This window comes from Crinia signifera, chromosome 6 (assembly GCF_055691185.1).
Source record: "Crinia signifera chromosome 6, ASM5569118v1, whole genome shotgun sequence".
Classification (NCBI taxonomy): Eukaryota; Metazoa; Chordata; class Amphibia; order Anura; family Myobatrachidae; genus Crinia; species Crinia signifera.
This window is the reverse complement of record NC_139222.1, coordinates 146,622,178-146,632,788: the sequence shown is the minus strand read 5'-3', so window position 1 is coordinate 146,632,788 and position 10,611 is coordinate 146,622,178.

Genomic DNA, 10,611 nt, shown 5'->3' with positions numbered 1-10,611 from the left:
CATTGTACTTGGAAAACAGAAGTTTGGGCTATGTAATAAAACAGCAAATAATAATATCATGGCTCTCACTTGTTCTGTGGCCATTAACAAAATCTGTTGATTGATCTGTTTCAGGATGAGCAATATTCTTATTTTAGATACATAATTCAGTGATAGGGAACCTTCGGCCCTCCAGCCGTTGTTGAACTACACATCCCTTCATGCCCTGCTACGGATTTGCTATTTGCCCATTCTGAAACTGTTGCAGGGCATGCTGGGATGTGTAGTTCAACAACAGCTGGAGGGCCGAAGGTTCCCTATCTCTGGCATAATTGGTATAAAAGTGAAATAAAAATATTTATTTATTGCAGTAACTTGTTTTACAAGATACAGGGTATTAGAAAAAAACGGTACTCTTTACCTAGATGGGCGCCAGCGATTGAAATCGCGGGCGTCGGGGGTAAAAATCGCGGTCATCGCGGGCATCGCGGGTAAATCGGGATGCCCGCGATGACCGCGATGACCGCGATTTTCCCATAGGGAACAATGTTAAAAAGGCTGATTGACCGCGATTTTACTGTTAAATGCCTCAATGGACCCGATTTGGCCATAGGAATCAATGTTAAATGGGCCACAGAGCCCAAATAGGCACAATTAACCCTTAAATGTCCCCCCCAATTTTTAACGCCACCCCACGATCCACGCCAACCCGAAGCGTGGCGAGCGCAGCGAGCCCGCGAGGGGCGGCGGTACGCGTCCTCCGACCTTTTCATGCCCTACTATCCACTAGGGCGTGGAGTGAGAATAGAATAGTGTGGCGAGCGCAGCGAGCCACCGAGCCCGAAGCGCGGCGAGCGCAGCGAGCCCCGCGAGGGGACGCGGATACCTTCACAGGTAGACGCGTCCCCTCGCGGGCTTCACAGGTGTCGGCGTCGCCACGGACACCTGTGAAGCCCGCGAGGGGACGCGTATAACTGTGAAGGTATCCGCGTCCCCTCGCGGGGCTCGCTGCGCTCGCAACGCTTCGGGCTCGGTGGCTCGCTGCGCTCGCCACACTATTATATTCTCACTCCACGCCCTAGTGGATAGTAGGGCATGAAAAGGTCGGAGGACGCGTACCGCCGCCGCTCGCCACGCTTCGGGTTGGCGTGGATCGTGGGGTGGCGTTAAAAATTTGGGTTAAGGGTTAATGGGCTCTGTGGCCCATTTAATATTGATTCCTATGGCCAAATCGGGTCCATTGAGCCATTTAACAGTAAAATCGGGTCCATCGGGCCTTTTAACATTGATTCCTATGGTAAATCGGGAGCATCGCGTCGCGGGCATCGCGGGTACATTTATGGCCGGCCGCGACGCGACCGACACGATTTCCATGTTTAACATGGGTTTCAATGGGAAATCGCGGGCATCGCGTCGGTCGCGTCGCGGCCAGACATAAATGTACCCGCGATGACCGCGACGGGTGCCCAACTAAGTAAAGAGTACCGAAAAAACATGTTCCATGTCTTCTATATATTTAAGGATTGCAGCCTGAATCTTCCAAAGCCAGTGCTTAATGTGCTTGCAACCCATTTTGCTGATCTAGTCAATACCAAAGGACTCTCCACTCCTTCAAGCCAGGAATTTATAATGGATGTCTTCCAAGATGTATTAGGAGCAGAAACGGCCCACAGAAATATTTATATTAGCCAAGGGAGGAAAGGGCTACTCGGAGAGTCTTGTACAATAAGTCATCTCTGTTGTCTGCTAAGTATAAACAAAGCGGCTTTTAGTTTGGCTCCTCCACTTTCAGTAACATACAGCAGACTATTTCCATACCTTGGAATGTGTCTTTCCTATTAAGAAAGGATAAGCTGATGCGTACTGCAGAACCGGATTTTCTTAGTAGGATAATTTTTTTGCCAATACTCCTGTGAATGTATTTAAGGTGGTCCAATGTTTGTCTAGGCACAAAAATATGTTGTTGTTTGCACAAAAAAATTCCAAAAAAATGTAATCTAAAGGTGCGTACACACGGGGGGAGATATATTTCTCAGCAATATATTGCTAGCAATATATTGCTGAGCAATATATTGCTCAGTGTCTCCTTTTCATCAGCGACCAGAGATGGTCGCTGATGAAAGGGAACCTCTGCAGGGCGGTGCCGCAGAGGTAATCAGCTGGTCGCAGGAGCAACCTCCTGCAACCAGCGATTAGAACGGGGCTGAAAACGGGAGCGTGCACCCGGCGATTTATTGCCAGGGCACACTACCATCACTAGCAATATGGTCGTCAGCGACCATATTCCCAGCGATTTCAGCCCCTATCGCAGCCGTGTACAAGGCTTTAGAGGTTGCTTAAATCATTATCGGTACTTGTGTAGTATCACGGCTCCTATCGTATGCCATCGCATGCCAAATGTTGTGGCATGAGATGGCATGAGATGCGATGCAATGCGATTTTCCCCATTTTTAATGTATTTTTGAAAAATCGCATGCGATCGCATCGCATGCAATCGCATGCGATTTTGATCACAAATGCATCCAAGTGCATTTAAATTAGTAGGAAACATGTGAAAAGCACCCCAAATACCATTTTTCACACTGTACCAGCCCCACTAGCAACGGCAAACCGAAGCGTGGCGAGCGCAACGAGCCCGCGAGGGCCGGCGGTACGCGTCCTACGACCTTTTCATACCCCCACTATCCACGTCGGCGTGGAGTTGAGAATAGAAAGTGTGGCGAACGCAGTGAGCCACCGTGCCCGAAGCGTGGCGAGCGCAGCGAGCCCTGCGAGGGGACGTGGATACCTTCCCAGGTATCCGCGTCCCCTCGCATGCTTCACAGGTGTCCGCGTCCCCGCGCGGGGCTCGCTGCGCTTGCCACGCTTCGGGCTCGGTGGCTCGCTGCGCTCGCCACACTTTCTATTCTCAACTCCACGCCGACGTGGATAGTGGGGGTATGAAAAGGTCGTAGGACGCGTACCGACGCCCCTCGCGGGCTCGCTGCACTCGCCACGCTTCGGGTTGCCGTTGATAGTGGGGTTGGTACAGTGTGTAAAATGGCATTTGGGGTGCATTTAACATGTTTCCTACTAATTTAAATGCATTTGGATGCATTTGTGATCAAATTCGCATGCGATGCAATGCGATTTTTTACTATACGATGCCCATCGTGGGAGCCGTGATACTACACAAGTACCTCATTATCTTGTCATCCGTTTCATTTTGCCAATAGTAACAATGGGATGCAGCTCTTTTTTTGCATTTTAATTGAATATATAATTCATTAATTAAATTGTTTCTTCAGTAAAAACTCATATTAATGAGATATTTCTGTAATAGAAAGAAATAGCTTCAGAAGTGAGTTGCAGCAAAGACTATTCTCTGGGTGCGCCATAATGAACAGACATCTTTCGCAGTTGTACTGGCTGCAGCAGGTTATTTCCAATGACCAATCTTAGCAACCATAGGATTGCTCAGAAGTTTGCTGTTGCAACCAATGTTGCATCAATGTAAGCAGCAGATTAGAGATGATGCTGGGGAGTCTCAGTACAAAAATCTGTGGGTGTATCATTATCATATTTTCACAGATCCTTAGTGGGCATCACATTAATTAAGCCATATCTGCTTGAATTAATGATACAACTTTGAATTTCATCTGTGATGGTGAACTAATATTAAATTGGATGTACTGAGAAATTTAAATTGCCAGACTTTCTAATGGTTTCAGGTGGTCTATTGTCATGCACACTCTGACTTTCTACATTTATCCTTTCCCTTCCCTTACTTACATCTGGAGGAGCCACACATTCCTTTAGTGCTTAGTACAGGTTGTATGCTTATGTACACACACATACAGTATGACCAGCGGTTAGAATACCAAAGATGGCATCCTGAAGGAGACAATCATGACAGGGGTCAGGTGAGTATTCTTAAACACCCTCTGCCCCTCTCCACTTCCTACCCTAATCCACCCTTCTAGCAGCCAAACCAGTGGCGTAACTAATTATTGTGCGCGCCCCCCCCCCCCTAAAATAAAGGCCTCCCCCCCTTTAAAAGTAATGCCTAAACTCCGCACTTACCCCTCTGCACGCCGCTGCCGGGACAGCAAATCTACTTGTCTCTTGTCTGCGGTCCCGGCTCTCTTCCTGTCAGTCTTCGTAATGAAAATGGACCTCCTAAAATGACCGCCTCCTAACAGCAGACACTTTTTAAGGATACTAAAGGAGGCGGTGGCAGCGGGCTCCTCTAGCATCCTTAAACACGGTCTGCTGTTACGGGGTGGCCATTTTGGGAGATCCCTTTTCATTAACAGAAACCTGACAGGAGGAGAGCCGGGACCGCAGACAAGTAGATCTGCAGTCCCGGCGGTGGAGGTGAACAGAGGGCGAAGTCGGACGCGTGTTCCGCGGCGGCACCAAACAGAGTGGGGCAAGATTGGTCAGTGCAGCGCATGATAGCCCCGCAGACCCCCGTCGCCCACACTTAATCAGCGCCTCTATAGCTATAGTTACGCCACTGAGCCAAACCCTAACCTCCCCTGCAGTAGTTTCTAACCCTAACCCCTCCCCACTAGTGCCTAACCCTAATTTCCAAAACTTAAATCTACAGCTTAGTCCTAACCTTCATCTCCCCGCACCCTAACCCTATGTCCCACTACCAGTGCCTACACCTAACACAACCCCCATCCTTGGTGTAACACCCTGGTTCTCACCATTCGGCATCCCAGCAGTTAGGATTCTGGCACTGGCATTCTAATTGATGATGGGATTCCAGCACCAGTTTCCCAGCAGTAGTTGAGATGCCAACGTCTGTATAGTGAATGCTGGCATTCCGACTGCTGGGATGCTAAACACATCCATAAACAGTTTATTTATTAACAGTTTCTTATATAGCACGCACATATTCCGCATCACTTTACAGAGAGTATTTGAGCATTCACATCAGTCCCTGCCCCAGCTTACAAACTATATTTATAAAATAAAAATCTCCAAAGTGGTACTCCTGTAATGTTACACCCCCCCCCCCCGTGCTTAAACCTAACCTCCCCTACCCACAGCCTAACCCTAACCGCCCCACCCCCCACAGCTGAACCTTCAGTCACCCCCCCCCCCCCCCACGTTCTTAAGCCTACCCCCAGGGCCGGCGCAAGGCACCGGAGCGCCCCAGGCGAGGCGGGGTGGGGGCGCCCCAGTGCCATTGTGTGTGTGGGGGGGAGGGGGGTACCTGTTGCGCCTTCTGGGGAGGAAGGGGTGTCTATTCCGGAATCTGACAGGAGGCGGAGCCCGCGCGGGTACCTGTCCTGCGACGCTTTATGTACCTGGCGGCGGCGGCGGGGGTCCCTGCAGTGAATAATAAATAACAAGCTCTATCCGGCGGCGCGGGAAGTGCTTCTATTTTGAAGAAACACTGGCCGCACGCTGATTGGCTGAATCAGCGTGCGGCCAGTGTTTTCAAAATAGAAGCACTTGCCGCGCCGCCGGATAGAGCTTGTAATTTATTATTCACTGCAGGGACCCCCGCCGCCGCTGCCAGGTTGTGATACACCTGTGTCGACCAGTAGGTGTATAAGTGGCAGAACGTAAATCAGAGCCTGGGAATATTGTGCATAAGGGCACTGCTATCCGCAACATCAGCTATCTGCTATCAGCAAACACATGCTAGTTCCCGTGCTGGTCACAAAGCGGGCTCCTGTCAGATTCCGACATAGACACCCCTTCCTCCCCAGACGGCACAACAGGTACCGGTGGCATGGGGGGGGGAAATGCCGCCCTCCAGTGGCCGGCGCCCTAGGCAAATGCCTAGACTTGCCTAGTGGTGGCGCCGGCCCTGCCTACCCCCCTTCACCAGCCTAACCCTAACCACCCCCCACAGCTGAACCCTAAGTCATCCCCCACGTGCTTAAGCCTGTGTCGACATTCGGGTAAAAAAACTGTGAAAAAAACCCATGTCGACCTCGAGATCTGTGGACCTAACCCATGTCGACCTAATGCATTTGTCGACCTAAACCCATGTCGACATTGTCCCATGTCGACCTAGACACCTGTCGACCTTCACCCATGTCGACCTAGAACCCTGTCAACCTTGCTGCTTGTCAACCCAACTGGGTCAACCAAATGACTGTCGACCTAAGTCGGGTCGACAATACAATCCCCACCCCTTTAGATCCAGCATTCTGTTGTGTTGATTGTATACAGATCCTGTACAGAATTGCCGGTAATGATCTCTATGCAGACATAAACCATCCACTATACCAGCAGTATTGCAAGCAGCAGAAACTCATTAGTGACGTACAAGAAACACTCAGTCAGATCAACGGAAGGAAAAGACTTTGTTAATTGACTGTATTACCAAATGTTTGGTGACAAATACTTTAAGATGTAAATTCCTTACTGAAAATAAAAACATACTTTAGGACATAGTCATCACTTTTACAAGAATGTGTTCTTCTTATACACTATTATAAAAGTGTTGCAATGACACACAGGTTTATGTGCAGACACAGACGAAGATCAAACCACAGCCTTATTAGAAGACACTTATCAAAACTGATGCTCCTGCAACTGTGATATAAAAAGAAAAACATTTGTTATAATTGTCTAAATTGTAACACACAAATCTGACTTGGTAACGATGGGTGGACAGTTTTCTGTACACATTAATATAAGCATGTCTCCTACTGTACATTCTACATTCATACCCCTACTCCTCTGACAAGTCAGGATAAAAACATCTGTTTTTTATGCATCATACACAGCCCAGCTCCTGAGCTCAGAGAACTGTACCACCACAACTCATGATACCATCCCTGGCATCTCTTGCCTGTCAGTCAGTTCCGAAACCTCCCTGTCAGAAGTTAGGCTCCCTCTCTGGCACTTAAGTGCATCTCTTATTATGGCTAAATTTCTTAATCTCACTCCGTTAAATCATAAAGACACACAGTCAACACTAAATGGCTGGCACAATCTCTCAGACTTACTATGTCCATAGCTAAGCAAATGGGATGTAGAAACTTTTGTAAATTGTAGTGTAGTTTCACGGCGGCAGTGACATAGCATAGCGTCCCTGTCAGAATCAGTGTAGTGTTCCTGAGGCCAGCATAGGCAGCATCGTCAGCGTCCATGTCAGTATCAGCATTGTGTTCCCGCCCATTCATGGAGCTTAGGTAGTTAGCGTAGTCAGTCAGCATTACGCAGTTAGCGTAGTCAGTCAGCGCTTATTACATTGTGTGGGAACCATTGACCATTTTAACCTGCCTGACATGACAGGTGTCAGTGTGTTTCTGAAACACCCCCACTATCCATGCCAGCCCGGTGTGCGGATGCGGTACGCGTCCTCCCGACCTTTCATACCCCACTATCCACATCAGCGCGGAGTTGATCTTAGAAAGTGTGGCGAGCGCAGCAAGCCACAGAGGCGAGCGCAGCAAGTCACAGAGGCGAGTGCAGCGAGCCCCGCGAGAGGACGCAGAATACACGTCAAGTACTCGGGGCTTGCTTCACTCACCACACTTTATAAAATTAACTCTACGCCGACGTGGATAGTGGGGGTATGAAAAGGTCGGGAGGATGTGTACCGCATAAGCTCGCCACGCTTCAGGCTGGCGTGGATTGTGGGGGTTTGAAATGGAGGCATTGGCCAGTATGAAACATGGAGCACTGGCAAATGCGTCCTACCCTGCCACAATAATTACTGAGACGCACAAGCATCTGAGACTCACCTGGGTCTCAGACAGATGGGTCTCCACCGGCGCTTGCACGATCCCCTCTCCGACGGTGTCCGCCAGTGCAGGGGTTCTGGCGGTTACCTGCGCTGTGTGAGAGGCACTCACTAGGCTTGCCATGGACGCTGGGGACAGAACTGCAGCTCCCGGGGACAGTATGGTGACTACGCTAACTACGCAGGGCTGCCGCGGAGACTCTACGCTTACTACGCTAGGCAGCCATTGGGCTATGCTGAGAACATAGCTTATGCTGCCACCGTGAAACTACACAAGTAAGGCAGCCATTGGGCTACACTGACAATGTAGCTTCAAATGTAGTGTAGGCTGCCACTGGGCTGCCGCCGTGAAACTACACAAGTGCCGAATAACCTTTAGAAGCACAAATAAAAAGAGTGTAATCTTTATTTTCATATATATCACCCTTCTCTATCAAATAAGCTGTATATTTGTCTGCTAAAATGCTGTCTGTTTAGTCTTATTTATGGCTTAAGGTGGTAAACTGCTTGAAGCTCTGTTTCACTTTTTGAAACACACGGTATAGGACTGAAGACGCCTAAAACCACTCTATGCAGATAGCCAACTGGAAATAGAAGTGAATACATCTTCCATTATACTTTACCGTATTTGATTCATTATTAATAAACATACCTCCGAGGATTAATCGGAATTGCTGCCAATTACGTAGGTGTTTATAAGGGGTTATAAAGTGTCATTGTGAAGTCTTCTTGTACAAAGTACAACATTCAGCGCTATCAACAAAACTTATGGGCTGAACAATGGCAATAAAATAAAACAAGTTTCCATTCATAGCATCACCATTTATAGGGAAAACGTGCATGATGTGTGATTGGGAAGCAATCTGTGTGCCATGCATTAAGTCATGCTACATTTTATTCTTCATTTTAAAGGGTTATGTGACATGATAATCTAGTGTTACCAAAATGTGATCAGTAACTTCTCTGAAGCAGAGTGATGGCAAATATGTGCATTATAGGGCTGATTCAGATCTGTTAATTAGTGAATTTGCTGCACATGCATTCTACTTACATAGTGCCTGTGCGAGGGTGAATAGCAACACAAAATAATTCCCTTGTAATTTGATTGACAGGAAGCTGGCATTTGGGGTGGAATCCTGCCGTTTTCTGGATGTGTTAGAAAAAATCTCAGATTAGTGGTAGCCTCAGATTTAAATTTGAACTCTGCCCTTATAAAAATAGAGTTAGGCTGGTATGTATAGAAAGGTCACAGTTCGTTAAAAGGAAATTAATGGTTTACTCAATCAATTAACAGTAAAAAATTATAATACAGATGAACAGGTTATAATGGAACAATTATTAAATGAACAAGGTAGATCATGAAATAAAATGTTCCCTTATATAGAAAGAAGTGAATCGGAAGCTTCCATTTAAATCAATAAAACTAGTATCTTACTATGTATATCAGGGCTGGGCAACACCGGCCCTCCAGATGTTGATGAACTACACATCCCAGCATGCCTTGCATCAGTTTCAGCATGGCCACATAGCAACACTAATGCAAAGCATCCTGGGATGTGTAGTTCATTAACATCTGGAGGGCCGGTGTTGCCCAGCCCTGATGTATATGAAGATAAGCAGAATTTTAAGTATTTTCTCTCTCTCTCTCTCTCTCTCTCTCTCTCTCTCTCTCAGAATATGGAAGTTACAGGCACTTTTGTTGCTAACTCCTTGGCGAATATTCTTAGGCCATTTTCTCAGCCATCTGCACACAGCTCCATTTTCTCTTTAATGTCACTGTAACCTTTTGTACTTTCAATAGATACCCCACGAGCAGAAGGTACATTGGTTGGAAACACATGCGTAGCTTTCGCAATGAGATCTCTGTGGTACACTGCATTAAAAGAATCGGATTTAATTGAAAACAGCAGTTCATCTTCAGACCCCTCACTGGAATAGAATATGCAGTAGGGCAGAACAATGCAGCCGAGTGTGACTGCATGTTAACCCTTATTTATCTATAATGTCAGGGCTTTTAGAAGTGCATTCAAAATATGTCAGTCAAGTGTATTCATTTTCACTGTTTGTGTCTGGCTTTGTGTGTCTGAGTTCTCCAATAACTTACGCAAAGTGATTTTTCCTTAGGCATAGGCAGAGAAAGGGCTGACTTGAACCGGGCATAGATGCTAGATCTGCCTACAGTAGGTATGTTTGCGTATCATACACAGCCCAACAATTCTGACATTGGTATTCTGTGCAGCTCTGATATTTTGCAGCACAAATAGGCTGCATATTTAAGGCCGGGCTAAATAGGCTTCAGCCTAGGGCCCACCAACATGAAGGAACCTTGACCATTGGCGCATTCAAAGGAAACCTTCACACCATGGCAAATACGTAGTAATTCTGCTGGTTTCCTAGTAACCATCTTCCTGGTTCTTACAGCCCAGTAACCAGAGGTCACCAGCAGCAGGAAGCAGCTTGCTTGAGTGTGAGCTCTGTGGCCAGGAGGAACATTCCTGCCATCCAAAAGATGAGGCCCTGACTTTCCAGGATAAGCTGGTTGTTATACAGAAGGGGAACAGTGTGTGCTCCCATGCCTGCCTAAATCTGGCTTGGTGGGAAATCGGCTGATGCGATACTATGACAGGTGGAGCAGCAGAGTACAAAAATAGGCAAGATGTTTTTAGGATGGATGGAAGGGGGTGAGTCTCAGAATGCTCAGAAGGACAAAGACATGAAAGGAAGAGATGAGCAGGTGGCGTAGGGTAACCAGATCATACCTTTAATATTGGACACATTACACAGGATTTGAATCTGTGCAACTTGTAGGTGTCCCTTATTAAAGTGAGTATCTTGCAACCCTAGGTGTGGATCAAGGGACCCACAATGCCACTATAGATAAGTTCACCCATATACACAAGCACCCAGCATTATTTATTAATAATAATAATAAT